Source organism: Dermochelys coriacea, chromosome 4 (genome assembly GCF_009764565.3).
Source record: "Dermochelys coriacea isolate rDerCor1 chromosome 4, rDerCor1.pri.v4, whole genome shotgun sequence".
Classification (NCBI taxonomy): Eukaryota; Metazoa; Chordata; order Testudines; family Dermochelyidae; genus Dermochelys; species Dermochelys coriacea.
The window spans coordinates 27,012,555-27,030,302 of record NC_050071.1 but is presented as its reverse complement, the minus strand read 5'-3'; the positions used below and the strand labels follow the sequence as shown (position 1 = coordinate 27,030,302).

Here is a 17,748-nt window from a genome sequence, read left to right as displayed (position 1 = left end):
ATCCCTCCCCTCCAGCGTATCTACCACTCCTCCCAGTTTAGTATCATCCGCAAATTTGCTGAGAGTGCAATCCACACCATCCTCCAGATCATTTATGAAGATATTGAACAAAACGGGCCCCAGGACCGACCCCTGGGGCACTCCACTTGACACCGGCTGCCAACTAGACATGGAGCCATTGATCACTACCCGTTGAGCCCGACAATCTAGCCAGCTTTCTACCCACCTTATAGTGCATTCATCCAGCCCATACTTCCTTAACTTGCTGACAAGAATGCTGTGGGAGACCGTGTCAAAAGCTTTGCTAAAGTCAAGAAACAATACATCCACTGCTTTCCCTTCATCCACAGAACCAGTAATCTCATCATAAAAGGCGATTAGATTAGTCAGGCATGACCTTCCCTTGGTGAATCCATGCTGACTGTTCCTGATCACTTTCCTCTCCTCTAAGTGCTTCAGGATTGATTCTTTGAGGACCTGCTCCATGATTTTTCCAGGGACTGAGGTGAGGCTGACCGGCCTGTAGTTCCCAGGATCCTCCTTCTTCCCTTTTTTAAAGATGGGCACTACATTAGCCTTTTTCCAGTCATCCGGGACTTCCCCCGTTCGCCACGAGTTTTCAAAGATAATGGCCAAGGGCTCTGCAATCACAGCCGCCAATTCCCTCAGCACTCTCGGATGCAATTCGTCCGGCCCCATGGACTTGTGCACGTCCAGCTTTTCTAAATAGTCCCTAACCACCTCTATCTCTACAGAGGGCTGGCCATCTCTTCCCCATTTTGTGATGCCCAGCACAGCAGTCTGGGAGCTGACCTTGTTAGTGAAAACAGAGGCAAAAAAAGCATTGAGTACATTAGCTTTTTCCACATCCTCTGTCACTAGCTTGCCTCCCTCATTCAGTAAGGGGCCCACACTTTCCTTGGCTTTCTTCTTGTTGCCAACATACCTGAAGAAACCCTTCTTGTTACTCTTGACATCTCTTGCTAGCTGCAGCTCCAGGTGCGATTTGGCCCTCCTGATATCTTTCCTACATGCCCGAGCAATATTTTTATACTCTTCCCTGGTCATATGTCCAACCTTCCACTTCTTGTAAGCTTCTTTTTTATGTTTAAGATCCGCTAGGATTTCACCATTAAGCCAAGCTGGTCGCCTGCCATATTTACTATTCTTTCGACTCATCGGGATGGTTTGTCCCTGTAACCTCAACAGGGATTCCTTGAAATACAGCCAGCTCTCCTGGACTCCCTTCCCTTTCATGTTAGTCCCCCAGGGGATCCTGGCCATCTGTTCCCTGAGGGAGTCAAAGTCTGCTTTCCTGAAGTCCAGGGTCCGTATCCTGTTGCTTACCTTTCTTCCCTGCGTCAGGATCCTGAACTCAACCAACTCATGGTCACTGCTTCCCAGATTCCCATCCACTTTTGCTTCCCCCACTTATTCTACCCGGTTTGTGAGCAGCAGGTCAAGAAAAGCGCTCCCCCTAGTTGGCTCCCCTAGCACTTGCACCAGGAAATTGTCCCCTACGCTTTCCAAAAACTTCCTGGATTGTCTATGCACCGCTGTATTGCTCTCCCAGCAGATATCAGGAAAATTAAAGTCACCCATGAGAATCAGGGCATGCGATCTAGTAGCTTCCGTGAGTTGCCGGAAGAAAGCCTCATCCACCTCATCCCCCTGGTCCGGTGGTCTATAGCAGACTCCCACCATGACATCACTCTTGTTGCACACACTTCTAAACTTAATCCAGAGACACTCAGGTTTTTCCACAGTTTCGTACCGGAGCTCTGAGCAGTCATACTGCTCCCTTACATACAGTGCTACTCCCCCACCTTTTCTGCCCTGCCTGTCCTTCCTGAACAGTTTATAACCATCCATGACTGTACTCCAGTCATGTGAGTTATCCCACCAAGTCTCTGTTATTCCAATCACGTCATAATTCCTTGACATCACCAGGACCTCCAGTTCTCCCTGCTTGTTTCCAAGGCTTTGTGCATTTGTATATAAGCACTTGAGATAACCTGTTGATCGCCCCTCATTCCCAGTATGAGGCAGGAGCCCTCCCCTCACAGACATTCCTGCCTGTGCTTCCTCCCGGTATCCCGCTTTCCCACTTACCTCAGGGCTTTGGTCTCCTTCCCCCGGTGAACCTAGTTTAAAGCCCTCCTCACTAGGTTAGCCAGCCTGCTGGCAAAGATGTTCTTCCCTCTCTTCGTAAGATGGAGCCCGTCTCTGCCCAGCACTCCTCCTTCATGGAACACCATCCCATGGTCAAAGAATCCAAAGCCTTCTCTCCGACACCACCTGCGTAGCCATTCGTTGACCTCCACGATTCGACGGTCCCTACCCAGGCCTTTTCCTTCCACGGGGAGGATGGACGAGAACACCACTTGCGCCTCCAACTCCTTTATCCTTCTTCCCAGAGCCACGTAGTCCGCAGTGATCCGCTCAAGGTCATTCTTGGCAGTATCATTGGTGCCCACGTGGAGAAGCAGGAAGGGGTAGCGATCCGAGGGCTTGATGAGTCTCGGCAGTCTCTCCGTCACATCACGAATCTTAGCCCCTGGCAAGCAGCAGACTTCTCGGTTTTCCCGGTCAGGGCGGCAGATAGATGACTCAGTCCCCCGGAGGAGAGAGTCCCCGACCACCACCACCCGCCTTCTCCTCTTGGGAGTGGTGGTCATGGAACCCCCAACCTCAGGACATCGCATCTCATGCCTCCCAACCAGCGGAGTCTCCTTCTGCTTTCTCCCCCCAGACATATCATCTGGTCCACTCTCCGCATTGGTACCTGTGGAGAGAACATGAAAGCGGTTAGTTACCTGTGTCTGTGTTACTGGAACCCGGACATTCCGCTTACCTCTTCTGGAGGTCACATGTTGCCAAGCTTCTTCACTGGCCTCTTGGCTCCTCTGTGCAACCTGCTCTATATCTTTAGAGCTTTGTGCCCCTAGAAGGCTATCCTGAGTGTGGTCCAGAAAATCCTCAGTCTCTCGTATACAACGCAGGGTCGTTACCTGTTGCTCCAGACCTTCAATCTTCTCTTCCAATATGGAGACCAGCTTGCACTTTGTACAGACAAAGTCGCTTCTGTCCTGTGGAAGAAAGACAAACATGGCACATCCAGTGCAGGTCACAACAGCTGAACCCCCCCCTTCCATATCACCTACCTACTATGAGCTTCCTCAGAGACGTTGGCAAGATGTAAGCCTCACTGGGCTCACTCCAGGCGAACTCCCAGGCAAACTCCTGCTGTGAGCTGCTCTGCTATCCCCGCTGCTCAGCTGGTTCGCGAGGCTCTGGCTATTTTTAAACAGCCAGGCTTCCCTGACGCAAACACACAGACACCCTAATGCCCGCCCCCTGCAGGCTAGCAGCCAATCAGACACTCACTCAGGCTCTCTCCGTGCCCTCCCAGCAAACACACGCTCGGATACTTCCTCAGCAAGCAAACACACACACTCGGATACTTACCAGTCCCAGGCAAATAGTTGGAGCACATACAGCCCTTGCCCTGTAGGGTTTGTGATTCAGCTGTAATGGCTCCCTACCCTGACTAACTTCTGTGTACATCTCTCACATGGTTATTTGGGACAAGAATGGGGCAGTTACAATAATTTTCATCTCTTCCTTACCCTTTGGCACTGGCTTTATCCATATTCTAAATATGGATTGATTGTTCTAATTATTTTTGGATACATGGTACAGATTATAGACACTGTAAAATGATATTTATTCCACTTGCATTTTCCCCTCATTTTTCACTCTAATTTGCTTCATTTTGCACAGTATGGCCCTTGGTGAGAAGTGTGGAACATTATTATTAATGTGTGTTACAGAGGTAACGGTGTGCTGAAAGTGTATTTCATGGTTATTGGTTTGAGAGTTATACGGGGGACTGGACTTTCTAAAGATTATGGGCCAGATTCTCTGATCTGATTGAGCCAAGCTGCTCTCAGTGGAGAACGGGCAGTAGGGGAGGCCAAAGTAGCTTTTAACTACTTTTCTAGCCCCTGAATCTGGGCTTAAGTAGTTTCTAGACTGTGTGCCTGTCCTCTGCACAGGGGTAAATTACTATGTTGCCCACCCCAAGTAATCAAAAATCATAACTGAGGCCTATAGAATCATCAAATGGAATTAAAATAATTTTAAAAAAAATCTTGGGTACTTTTTATTTGCTTACTCATTTTTTGAAACTTTAGGATCATGTTTTCAGTGTTTGCTTTGTAACTGGGAGGGCTAGAAACTTACTTCTATTTTTTTTTTTTAAAGCAGCAATTCTTCACTCAACTCCAGGTACTGGAACCTTGCCAAAAAAACACCCCACCAAATATGTGACTTGCGATGATAATGTGAAAGTTGGCAACACTGGCAATTGACCTTATTACGACAATGCATTCACTATCAATTACCATTGTAATTATTTATAGTTTAATTTATACAGCAGCCCAGGCATTCATGGCACTTTGCAGACAAATAAATTGACAAGTCCTTGCCCCGAGGTGCTTTGGGCTCTAATCCACACTCTGATCCATTGGAGCCTAAATTAGATTGAATACAGGCAGCAATGTCAATAAACAAAGGGAAAAGGAAGAGAGTATCAAGAGGCGAAGGTTTAATCGAATGACCATTAGTTCTTTCAGTATGGGATATGATTGATTAGGAATGAGTGAATTCAGTGAGTATGAAAGGTGATATTCAGGCATCCTGTGTGTGTGTGTGTGTGTGTGTGTTTTAAACAGCTACAGTTTATTGCTTCCAGAGTACTTTCTTTAAATGACAGAAAGTTGGTTGAACTTTTTTACTCTCCATTTTTTTTTCCCCCTTGGTGTAAGAATAGCTGCAGTAACTGTCTGGCATCGTATTTCTCAGCCAGTCTCTACCTCCAGAAGATGATTTATTAACCAGAGTTCAGCTGCGTTTTGCTTTTGTTGCTGTTGACAAAAGGCATGTTTAAGCATGTTAAATTGGCTTAATGCAGTTGACAGAAATGAAGGCTAAGAGCAGCAGAATTTGCCGCCAACACACATTTCTTCTTTGTACCATGTTATAAGGAATAGTTAATCTGACTTCCAAAGAAAAGAAACGTATGCTCCACCAGGAAAGGTGGTAGAGATGAATGAATCTGTCTATGTAGCATTTGTTGGTATGAAAGAAAATTTTAAAAAATGGGGAATCAGGGAGGGAAGACTTAGACAGCCAGGTTCCTAAAGGAAAAGGCTAAGTAAATCCAAGTAGTGACATAAACAGCGGACTGGGAGAAGAGTGAATGGCTTAATGACGAGGAAGGTAACATACAAGTATTTTGGCAGTCAGCATTCTCTCTGGGGCCACATTTGTTATTTGCCTTGAGCAATAGTTCTGGAATGTAAAATGAGCGATGTAAGTCTGCTAATGAATAGGACTAAAAAAAGTAGAACAACCTGGGGAAAATAGTTCACTAATTACATAATACTGATAGACAACTCTGTCCATCAAGATCTCTCTCTGGCCCACAGACACGTTCATATTTTTCAGACAGGTTACTTTATTTTCATTTCAGTCTAGTGCAAAATACACAAGCAGATGAATTGGCTGCCAAAAAACAAACACACAAAAAAACCACTTGATCTAGAGTATAGATTTTTACAAAGGATAAAAGAGAGAAAAAAGGGCAAAACATTTGTAGAAGAGAAGGAAAACCAAACATGAATCTGACTAGATGCCTCAACCTATACTACTGGCTTCAATCAGCCCAAGTCAGCGGTAATGATGGAGTGAGATGATCATATTTGGGGGTCCTGATATTTGAACCTTGAAACCTGTTCTGAATATCATTCTCTTCCATACAGGCCTATTCTAACCACTATTACACAGATTTGTCCTCTCCTATTCCAAATTGGCCCAGGTCTGCCACCTTGCTTCCAGAATATTTGGTAAAAAACTAGCAACAATAAGCAGCCATGGTATTTATTTCCTTCCCTGCCCCCGATTATTTAATATGCAATTAACTCATAAATAGCCAGAGCCTCGCGAACCAGCTGAGCGGCAGCGAACCAGCTGAGCAGCGGGGACAGCAGAGCAGCTCACAGCAGGAGTTTGCCTGGGACTGGTAAGTATCCGAGTGTGTGTGTTTGCTTGCTGAGGAAGTATCCGAGCGTGTGTTTGCTGGGAGGGCAGGGAGAGAGCCTGAGTGAGTGTCTGATTGGCTGCTAGCCTGCAGGGGGCGGGCATTAGGGTGTCTGTGTGTTTGCCCCAGGGAAGCCTGGCTGTTTAAAAATAGCCAGAGCCTCGCGAACCAGCTGAGCGGCAGCGGAGCAGCGGGGACAGCAGAGCAGCTCACAGCAGGAGTTTGCCTGGGAGTTCGCCTGGAGTGAGCCCAGTGAGGCTTACATCTTGCCAACGTCTCTGAGGAAGCTCATAGTAGGTAGGTGATATGGAAGGGGGGGGTTCAGCTGTTGTGACCTGCACTGGATGTGCCATGTTTGTCTTTCTTCCACAGGACAGAAGCGACTTTGTCTGTACAAAGTGCAAGCTGGTCTCCATATTGGAAGAGAAGATTGAAGGTCTGGAGCAACAGGTAACGACCCTGCATTGTATACGAGAGACTGAGGATTTTCTGGACCAAACTCAGGATAGCCTTCTAGGGGCACAAAGCTCTAAAGATATAGAGCAGGTTGCACAGAGGGGCCAAGAGGCCAGTGAAGAAGCTTGGCAACATGTGACCTCCAGAAGAGGTAAGCGGAATGTCCGGGTTCCAGTAACACAGACACAGGTAACTAACCGCTTTCATGTTCTCTCCACAGGTACCAATGCGGAGAGTGGACCAGATGATATGTCTGGGGGGAGGAAGCAGAAGGAGACTCCGCTGGTTGGGAGGCATGAGATGCGATGTCCTGAGGTTGGGGGTTCCACGACCACCACTCCCAAGAGGAGAAGGCGGATGGTGGTGGTCGGGGACTCTCTCCTCCGGGGGACTGAGTCATCTATCTGCCGCCCTGACCGGGAAAACCGAGAAGTCTGCTGCTTGCCAGGGGCTAAGATTCGTGATGTGACGGAGAGACTGCCGAGACTCATCAAGCCCTCGGATCGCTACCCCTTCCTGCTTCTCCACGTGGGCACCAATGATACTGCCAAGAATGACCTTGAGCGGATCACTGCGGACTACGTGGCTCTGGGAAGAAGGATAAAGGAGTTGGAGGCGCAAGTGGTGTTCTCGTCCATCCTCCCCGTGGAAGGAAAAGGCCTGGGTAGGGACCGTCGAATCGTGGAGGTCAACGAATGGCTACGCAGGTGGTGTCGGAGAGAAGGCTTTGGATTCTTTGACCATGGGATGGTGTTCCATGAAGGAGGAGTGCTGGGCAGAGACGGGCTCCATCTTACGAAGAGAGGGAAGAACATCTTTGCCAGCAGGCTGGCTAACCTAGTGAGGAGGGCTTTAAACTAGGTTCACCGGGGGAAGGAGACCAAAGCCCTGAGGTAAGTGGGAAAGCGGGATACCGGGAGGAAGCACAGGCAGGAATGTCTGTGAGGGGAGGGCTCCTGCCTCATACTGGGAATGAGGGGCGATCAACAGGTTATCTCAAGTGCTTATATACAAATGCACAAAGCCTTGGAAACAAGCAGGGAGAACTGGAGGTCCTGGTGATGTCAAGGAATTATGACGTGATTGGAATAACAGAGACTTGGTGGGATAACTCACATGACTGGAGTACAGTCATGGATGGTTATAAACTGTTCAGGAAGGACAGGCAGGGCAGAAAAGGTGGGGGAGTAGCACTGTATGTAAGGGAGCAGTATGACTGCTCAGAGCTCCGGTACGAAACTGTGGAAAAACCTGAGTGTCTCTGGATTAAGTTTAGAAGTGTGTGCAACAAGAGTGATGTCATGGTGGGAGTCTGCTATAGACCACCGGACCAGGGGGATGAGGTGGATGAGGCTTTCTTCCGGCAACTCACGGAAGCTACTAGATCGCATGCCCTGATTCTCATGGGTGACTTTAATTTTCCTGATATCTGCTGGGAGAGCAATACAGCGGTGCATAGACAATCCAGGAAGTTTTTGGAAAGCGTAGGGGACAATTTCCTGGTGCAAGTGCTAGGGGAGCCAACTAGGGGGAGCGCTTTTCTTGACCTGCTGCTCACAAACCGGGTAGAATTAGTGGGGGAAGCAAAAGTGGATGGGAATCTGGGAGGCAGTGACCATGAGTTGGTTGAGTTCAGGATCCTGACGCAGGGAAGAAAGGTAAGCAGCAGGATACGGACCCTGGACTTCAGGAAAGCAGACTTTGACTCCCTCAGGGAACAGATGGCCAGGATCCCCTGGGGGACTAACATGAAAGGGAAGGGAGTCCAGGAGAGCTGGCTGTATTTCAAGGAATCCCTGTTGAGGTTACAGGGACAAACCGTCCCGATGAGTCGAAAGAATAGTAAATATGGCAGGCGACCAGCTTGGCTTAATGGTGAAATCTTAGCGGATCTTAAACATAAAAAAGAAGCTTACAAGAAGTGGAAGGTTGGACATATGACCAGGGAAGAGTATAAAAATATTGCTCGGGCATGTAGGAAAGATATCAGGAGGGCCAAATCGCACCTGGAGCTGCAGCTAGCAAGAGATGTCAAGAGTAACAAGAAGGGTTTCTTCAGGTATGTTGGCAACAAGAAGAAAGCCAAGGAAAGTGTGGGCCCCTTACTGAATGAGGGAGGCAAGCTAGTGACAGAGGATGTGGAAAAAGCTAATGTACTCAATGCTTTTTTTGCCTCTGTTTTCACTAACAAGGTCAGCTCCCAGACTGCTGTGCTGGGCATCACAAAATGGGGAAGAGATGGCCAGCCCTCTGTAGAGATAGAGGTGGTTAGGGACTATTTAGAAAAGCTGGACGTGCACAAGTCCATGGGGCCGGACGAATTGCATCCGAGAGTGCTGAGGGAATTGGCGGCTGTGATTGCAGAGCCCTTGGCCATTATCTTTGAAAACTCGTGGCGAACGGGGGAAGTCCCGGATGACTGGAAAAAGGCTAATGTAGTGCCCATCTTTAAAAAAGGGAAGAAGGAGGATCCTGGGAACTACAGGCCGGTCAGCCTCACCTCAGTCCCTGGAAAAATCATGGAGCAGGTCCTCAAAGAATCAATCCTGAAGCACTTAGAGGAGAGGAAAGTGATCAGGAACAGTCAGCATGGATTCACCAAGGGAAGGTCATGCCTGACTAATCTAATCGCCTTTTATGATGAGATTACTGGTTCTGTGGATGAAGGGAAAGCAGTGGATGTATTGTTTCTTGACTTTAGCAAAGCTTTTGACACGGTCTCCCACAGCATTCTTGTCAGCAAGTTAAGGAAGTATGGGCTGGATGAATGCACTATAAGGTGGGTAGAAAGCTGGCTAGATTGTCGGGCTCAACGGGTAGTGATCAATGGCTCCATGTCTAGTTGGCAGCCGGTGTTAAGTGGAGTGCCCCAGGGGTCGGTCCTGGGGCCCGTTTTGTTCAATATCTTCATAAATGATCTGGAGGATGGTGTGGATTGCACTCTCAGCAAATTTGCGGATGATACTAAACTGGGAGGAGTGGTAGATACGCTGGAGGGGAGGGATAGGATACAGAAGGACCTAGACAAATTGGAAGATTGGGCCAAAAGAAATCTAATGAGGTTCAATAAGGATAAGTGCAGGGTCCTGCACTTAGGATGGAAGAATCCAATGCACCGCTACAGACTAGGGACCGAATGGCTCGGCAGCAGTTCTGCGGAAAAGGACCTAGGGGTGACAGTGGATGAGAAGCTGGATATGAGTCAGCAGTGTGCCCTTGTTGCCAAGAAGGCCAATGGCATTTTGGGATGTATAAGTAGGGGCATAGCGAGCAGATCGAGGGACGTGATCGTTCCCCTCTATTCGACACTGGTGAGGCCTCATCTGGAGTACTGTGTCCAGTTTTGGGCCCCACACTACAAGAAGGATGTGGATAAATTGGAAAGAGTACAGCGAAGGGCAACAAAAATGATTAGGGGTCTAGAGCACATGACTTACGAGGAGAGGCTGAGGGAGCTGGGATTGTTTAGTCTGCAGAAGAGAAGAATGAGGGGGGATTTGATAGCTGCTTTCAACTACCTGAAAGGGGGTTTCAAAGAGGATGGCTCTAGACTGTTCTCAATGGTAGCAGATGACAGAACGAGGAGTAATGGTCTCAAGTTGCAATGGGGGAGGTTTAGATTGGATATTAGGAAAAACTTTTTCACTAAGAGGGTGGTGAAACACTGGAATGCGTTACCTAGGGAGGTGGTAGAATCTCCTTCCTTAGAGGTTTTTAAGGTCAGGCTTGACAAAGCCCTGGCTAGGATGATTTAACTGGGACTTGGTCCTGCTTTGAGCAGGGGGTTGGACTAGATGACCTTCTGGGGTCCCTTCCAACCCTGATATTCTATGATTCTATGATTCATCTGTAATTGGTAATATCTAGAGATGGGCAAAATATTAAAATGATTTATTCAATCCATAATGCCTCTTTATTTTGTGTGTGAATGAATCACCATTTTCTGTAACTTATTTATCATTCATAGGTATTTGCCAAATTTCTAGAAATAATAATTAAAGGAAGCTAATTGTGATTATTCAATATTTGCAATTTGTGCTTTTTCTTATTGGCTAGGCAAGTCGCATAATGTTTACATTCTTTGATGAGCATGTCAGTTCGGACCAGGCCTCTGTCACAGATAACTCTCAAGCATGATTTCTAAAAATATTCTGCAATTTTCACTTTAAATTCTCTGTTTTAGTGATTGCTCTTGCTAGTAAACTAGTTTGCTAAAATATTCACATTGAATGGGCACAAACACAATTTGTTTAAAAATTCAGCTGACTTTTCGTGGCCATGTCTGTTGCAATTGCTCAGTTCATGATGGAACACTGTAACTGATCAGGATGACTAATTTAGCAGACTGTGTGATGATACGCTTGGTGGTGAGCCTGTTCCTAGTGAACTTGTTCCACACAGCAAAAATCACCACTATAGCTAGTTTGTATTGGCAATCTCTGCAGAGTGGCTGAACATTGATAGGACATCCTCTTAACCCTCCAGAACAGCACTGAAATGCGTTGATAGGGACCACCTGCAGGAAGCTTGTGTAACCCACTGGTGAGTGTATGTTGTAGGTTCCCTTGCCCAATCTGCAAATGATATGAGCTTTGCCCCTTGGCTCAAGCTGTTGCAGCTCATGCTTTATCTCTGAAGATCCCAGATTCAACCCCCAGGGTGCTGGCCAAGATAGGCACCCCTCATGCATGCAGTACTGATGCCTATTTTGTACATGTTCTGTTCTGTCTTCAGGGCAGACAGCCTACCACAATCACCAATGGCCTGATCTAACAACATGTGAAAACACATGCTTAAATTTTAAGTATGTACATAGTCCCACTGAAGTCAATGGAACTAAGTGAGCACATATATATGTTTTTTTTTACTGGATCAGGGCCCAAATTCTTTTGAAAGAAGCTTTTATGTAGCAAGGAAAAGACCTGGATGTCTACCACTGAGAAGATTCAAGCCTTAATTTTGAAAGCAGGCTGCTGAAAATTCTCCGGACAGGAATTTGTCAATGAAGAGAGGAGAGATATTTGAGCTCCTGCCCACCCCTGCCTGTAACTGAGTCATCAACAAATTACAAACCGTGTGATATTAACATTAACAACAAAATCAATTAAAACAAAAGAGCAACAAGCCTATTAAAAAAATCTGTTGATATCAGCAGTGAATGATCAGCTTGTTTCAGTCCCTGAGCAGGGGGTAGCCTGAGGCAAAGCCAGAGTTTAATGCTTCTGTGTGGTTTATTTTTTTATTTTTATTTTTTTTTAATTTCCCCTTTTCTATTGTCTTATTTTTCTACTGGAAATGGTGCCTTGGAACAGGCTTAGCAGCTGAGCTGGCTGGCTGGATTATGGTTAAACAAATTGACCTTTAAAAATGAAAAAAATATCCTGGAAGATAGACGCGTACAGACAGACCCATTGACAGGCAGATGCCACCTCTTGCTCAGTGATTGGCATCGGCAGCTCAAACTATCCAAAGCCAAGCGAGAAGGGCTGGATAGCGATGCCTGCCTGTCAGAACCAAGCTGCACACTGTGGCAGTTTAGGACCATAGTGTGTTTCATTTATGGAGGATGGAAGAGAGATTTGTTGTTTTTCCTGATATTTCAATTTGATGCTTATTTATTAAGTGCAAAAATTAGTGTCAATGAAATGTTAAGATTGAAGAATGAAGGGGTTAAAAATCTGGAAATTCCCCCTTGTTAAAGTCTGTACTGCAGCATTAACCTAGCCACACTGCATGTGGTGTGAACTTTACAGTATAGGTTCCTCTGTGTGGCTTAATCTCTGTATGTTGTTTTACAATTAATAAGGAAAACAGTAGAAATTTCTACATGCCATGGGCCAAATTTTCAGCCTGACATTTCCTGATCTTATCACTATTTATTTTTGTACTGGTGATTATTAGCAGGTGCAATTTCTGTCACTTCCATGTCTAAGTATCTGAGTCCACAATTTAATCATTTAGGCATCTAAGTGGTAGCATTTTTTATGCCAAACAAATGCGGATGCAAAAATGGGGTTCAGCTTTTGAACATGTGGCTAAGCATGTAAAATGAAGGTCAAAGTTGTGCTAGCATCGTTACATTGAGGAGTTTCCTGACATCTGGGAGTTTGATTTCTCAACCTTAGTGTTGCCCTAATATAAACCTTTACGTTCAATTTCCAGGATTTTTTTTTTTGAAGGGTGGCCGAGCAAGGTGGCTAAACAAAGAAACCAACCAAGGAGAGAATGAAAGGAATAAGCACTGCTTGTACATTGCAGTTGGGCTGGGGGCTGCAGATGTGCTTTATCCTGACTAAGGGCAAGTCTACCCCTAAAATGCTGCATTGGTGCAGATGCTGCACTTTAAGGAAGATGCTCTAAGCCAATGGGAGAGAGCTCTCCTGTCAATTTAGTTAATCCACCTCTCTGAGAGGCAGTAGCTATGTCAGCAGGAGATGCTCTCTTGCTGATGTAGCTCTGTCTACATGGGGGGGTTAGGTCGGCAAAATTTTGTTGCTATGGAGTATGGATTATAAAGTAGTGAAGTAGTTATACCAATATAGGTAGGGTGACCATATTTCTCTATGCTGAATATGGGACACTTGGTAAAATTACTCGTATTCAAGTGAGTTCAATGGCAATTAATCAGACCTATGCAGTACAAATATTCAAATTAACATCAAGTTGACTGAGCCCCTCTTAAAAAATACTGCGTAGTTGGAATCTTTTATTTACCTTCTTATCTTTAAGGCTATAGGGTTCATAGGGGGAAGGGTGACGCATGAGAGGTTATGCACATACTCCTATGCACCTCTCACACATGGGAGGGGGGTGACTGATCGACCAGACCGTCCCTGCCCGGAGCTCTTGGCTCTCCATGCCTGGCTGGGCCCCTGGGACGGACCTCTCTCTTCTGGTACCTTCCTGAGGCAACATGTGAGGGGGGGCATGTGCGCAGGGCCCCATGCCCCTCCCCCAGCTTTCTGCCAGGGTTCATGCCAAAATGCGACCAGCAGCAGCCTTTTGGCACTGTGTGGGAGAGAAGGGATGGGAGCTGCTTCCAACCTCAGGGAAGGAGGGGGAGGGAAGGAATGAGCTGGCCCGTGTCTTTGCAGTGCTCCTCTCTTCTCCCCCTCTCTTGCTCCCCTGTGGCTGGAAGCAGCTTGCCCCTTCCAGCCCACAGTGTCGAAAGGCAGCTAACAATTCCAGGCTGCTGCTGGCCACCGACATAACCCAGCTGCCTCCAGTTTCCTGGCTACAGCGCAGGAAGGGGTTAAGCCCTAAGGATGCATTGTGCACAAAGACCCAGGGAATCTGATTGCAGGAGCTTCAGCAAACCTGGCCAGAGAGGTGGCTCAGCAGGGGAGGATGCCTAGGGGATGGAGCAGCTCCATGTTCCCTGGGGGCAGGACCCAGGGTGGGTTTGGGGGGTAGGTGAAGAGGGTGCTAAGCCCCTGCCCGGGGGCTGCTGTGGAGCCTGCAGGGTCGGGCACGAACAGGCTAGAAATAGTTTTTCCCCTGCCAGTCTAGAGCTTAGCTGAGGGGTGGAGAGGCTTCCCCATGCCAGTGCTGTGTGGGGCTTTGGCACATGCAGGGCTTGGCTCCTCCAGGCCACTGCCCCTGGTCTGGATGGTCTTGGGCTTTCCCAGGGTGCCGGCCTAGCCAGAGGCAGTGGGGGAAGGAAGGAGCCTGCCGGCCAGGCTGTTGGGGAGCTGAGCACTCCGACCGGGGGCTGGTTCTCCACACAGCGCTGGGAGTGGGACATGCCCCCTGGGAGTGGGATATGGAGAAGCAGTGGGGCTGGGGGGGGGGTGAAGGGGCAAAGCAGGGAGAGGACAGAAAGGCAAGCACATAAAAGGCCACTGGGTGGGCAGCAGAGGCAACACATAACTGGCCACTGCCCGGCACCTGCCCACACTCCCCAGCCACTGCAGTTCGCAGTGCGCAGCCAGTGTTGGATGGAAACAGGACAGCGGGGCCCGGCAGGCCAAAAGCTGGCACACAGCAAGGGCTGCGCTGATGGACTAGCCGGGGGAGTGGCCAGTCCTGCGTGCTGCAGCTTTGCCCCGCCACCAGCCTTGCATACCCACCCCCCGTTGTTGGCCACTGGACCCCTCCGCAACTCAGCACTGGTGGGTGGGCAGCTGGTGAGCAGGGATCCGGTCAGCAGCAGGATCTGTCAATACTGATGAGGGGAAGAGAGGAAAATACAGGACAATTGGCTTGTTTTTAAGAAAAGGTCAGGACACCTGCAGGAGGGCTTAAATATGGGACTGTCACTTTACAAACGGGATGGCTGGTCACCCTAGATATAGGTTGGAAGTGTAGACTAGACCTAAGTGTCAGCCTCAGCTATGTGAAATCATTTTAGCAGCGCTCTCTTCACTGCTGTGACTAGCTGCAGTGGCCTTAACTGAGGCACGATTAGCTGAGGCATTTGCCTTTAGGAGGCCTTTAGTCAAGTATTCTAACCCAGGCCCAGATTGCAGGTGTGGAGAATTTTGCAAGGAAAACCATGTAAGGACTTCATTGTGCAGATTCACCTCACAGCATGTCCTCAGGTAGGAGAAGGGGGACAGAGTTTGTGAACCCATGAACACATGCTACTTGGGTCTCCCCTGTGGCTGTAAGACTCCCAGGGGCCCAAGGAAGCAGTGGGAAATGTGGAAAAATTTAATATAGTCTTGGGCTGAAATTAATGTTTTCAAGGACATTTTGTGTGGCAGGAGCGAACCTACTACCCATTCCTGGACCTTCTAGTCAGAGGTGGCAGGGGCCATAGTGGGAGAACCTGGAATCCAGTGATTCCCATCTGTGTAGTGGCCCTCTAAGGGGTTGTTAAAAGATGGAGTGCATTGAAGCCCTGATGATTCTGCAAGCAAACTCGCTTGCTAGAATGTTCATGGAAAGCAACCACAAAAATCTCTGTTACTCTCTCACCTACCTCCCCCCTCCAGCTAAACACCTATCAACCAATGTGCTACCCATAAACATCATAAAGTAGATAATGTCTGGCAGGTACTTATTGCAGGGTACTAGATGGTGAAGTATAATAGACTTGCATCGCTAATCTGGAGTTAAAATTCTTTCACGGATCTCAAGTAAAAATAAGTTAATTGGTCTCAGTTTAGTCCTTATTTGTCCATTGCAGAAAACCGAGATATGTCACAATGAAGTAAAGTTAGCTGTCTCTCCTCAAATGGGTGCGTGTACATCCTTTGTGTCTCAAGCCAGGGATATTAGTCTTTCATTTTCTAAAATGCTAAATTTGCAGAGGCAGAAAAACATGGTCTCTAAAACAGCAGAGAGTGGGGGTAACTGCATCACTCTGTCCCTCCTCTCCATACCGAAGGGTCTGCCAAACCAGCTAATAAAACAGGAGAGCATTTGTTCTTTGAGGGGTCCTCAGCCTGAATCTCTGTTTTGTTCTGTTTCTCTTTGCTTCCTTGTTTGTTTTTTGCAGGCAGTGGAATGTTTCTAACAAAAATAGATATTTTCCTCATCAAAATTGCCCTTTTATTCAGCTTGTTTTTTTTCCCATAGTTTCCCAGCTGGCGCGCCTGGCATTGTGACATGATGTGTTAGGTTGCATCAGTCACATTGTTCTACATGACATCGCAGATCAGAAGGGGACATGACTGATGAAAGGTGATGGTGTCACATCACAATACGAGGCCTCAGCTGGGGAAGTCTGAACAATTCTCCAAACCATTGTTTAAAGAAAAAAAAAAGATTTGGGTTGAAGAGAATGTTCCCTTCATATCCCTCCTCCACTCTGCAATCCCTTTCAAATTAAAAGTTTTGCTAGCTGTGCTGCCCAAATTATTAAGTTAATAAGTTATGAACGGATGTTGCAAGGAGGGTTGTGACAATGGAATAGATTTATCCATGGGCCAATATAATCCATCTGATTCAATGGGTCTTCTAGCCATGATCTCACCGTTGTCCTGGCTAATTACAGCCATCACATTGTGTATTATTCCTGGGGTGGGGAGAGAAGAAGCTTTTGTCAAGTGTCATCTGATAACTTAAAGACAGCTAAGTTCCACTGCTCTCTAATGTCCCTAAATAATAAAAGACAATTTCTGCTGGCTCTAATGTAAAGGGAGCAAAAATAAGACTGGTCATTTTGAAAATAAAGAGGGCTGGAACAATGATGTCCCTGGTTAACTTGCCAGTTATAGCTTAGATGAGTGTGTGTGGTGTTCCCTTTCACTTCCTTATTCTCACTATAGGACATACTTTGCACAATACAAATCCTAACCAGAGATATTTATTCAAGGGGATCAGAATCTGGCCGTGCCCATGGTGGGTAGCGTGTTATTCCATGAGTGTCATACAGAAGTCAGCAGACCTACATACAGAGTAACATGCTGCTTAACTAAGAGTATCTGATCATCTGGCCCATAGTTAACTGAGACAAAAGCAAGTATTAAGAGCACCATATACTGCCTGTACCACACGCAGCCTAAAGATTTGTCTGCCTGAGCCAGGATCTAGCCAAAAATGCTCTCCCTCCTCCCCACATACAGCAGTTAGCCTTAGGATTCTTCCCAGCTTAAAATGCACCTCTCTTCTTTTCAGGTCCTCCATTTCTTCCAGTGAAGTAAATTAAGATGTAGAAACGTGACTGTATAAATACACTAAAAAGAAAAGGAGTACTTGTGGCCTTTTTCTTTTTATGGATACAGAGTAACACGGCTGCTACTCTGAAATCTATGAATACACTGATTGTCTAATTTTAAAGTTGTTCCCCTTTCCTTGCTTTGTCGTTATTTGTGTATCCCTTTTCCTTGGTTTCTTCTTCAGTATCTCCTCTCCTTCATACATACCATGACTCATCACCATGCCAGGTTTTTTTTATATATAATTTTATTCTTCTACCCTCCTTTCATTATTTTCTCTCCTCCTCTTCCATAGCTCTCCTTTGTTTGCCACTTCTCCAGTCCCCCATCTCATTTCTTCTCTCCCCAGGTTTTCCCCCACCATCTTTCTTTTCCTCTCCCTTCCAATCCTTCCATCCCTCTCCTTGGTCCACCTCCAGACCTCTTTGGTCTCTGTTATCCCCCTTCCATATTTCCACAAAAATAACTGCTCTCAATAGGGTCACCAGATGTCCTGACATTATGGGCTTTGTCTTATATACCCAACTATACCCCTTCCCCCTGAAAAAAGTGTCCTGATTTTTCACACTTGCTTTCTGGACACTC

General features: G+C 46.9%; 1 long non-coding RNA gene across 1 annotated transcript in view; it reads left to right on the top strand.

The window, feature by feature from the left end:
- Positions 1 to 16,363, top strand: part of LOC119854999 — a 38,024-nt gene extending 21,661 nt beyond the window's left edge. The window contains exon 3 of the long non-coding RNA XR_006280917.1: positions 16,082 to 16,363. This is a non-coding gene — a long non-coding RNA (uncharacterized LOC119854999). The remainder of the gene's footprint in view (positions 1 to 16,081) is intronic.
- The last annotated feature ends 1,385 nt before the right edge of the window (positions 16,364 to 17,748 follow it).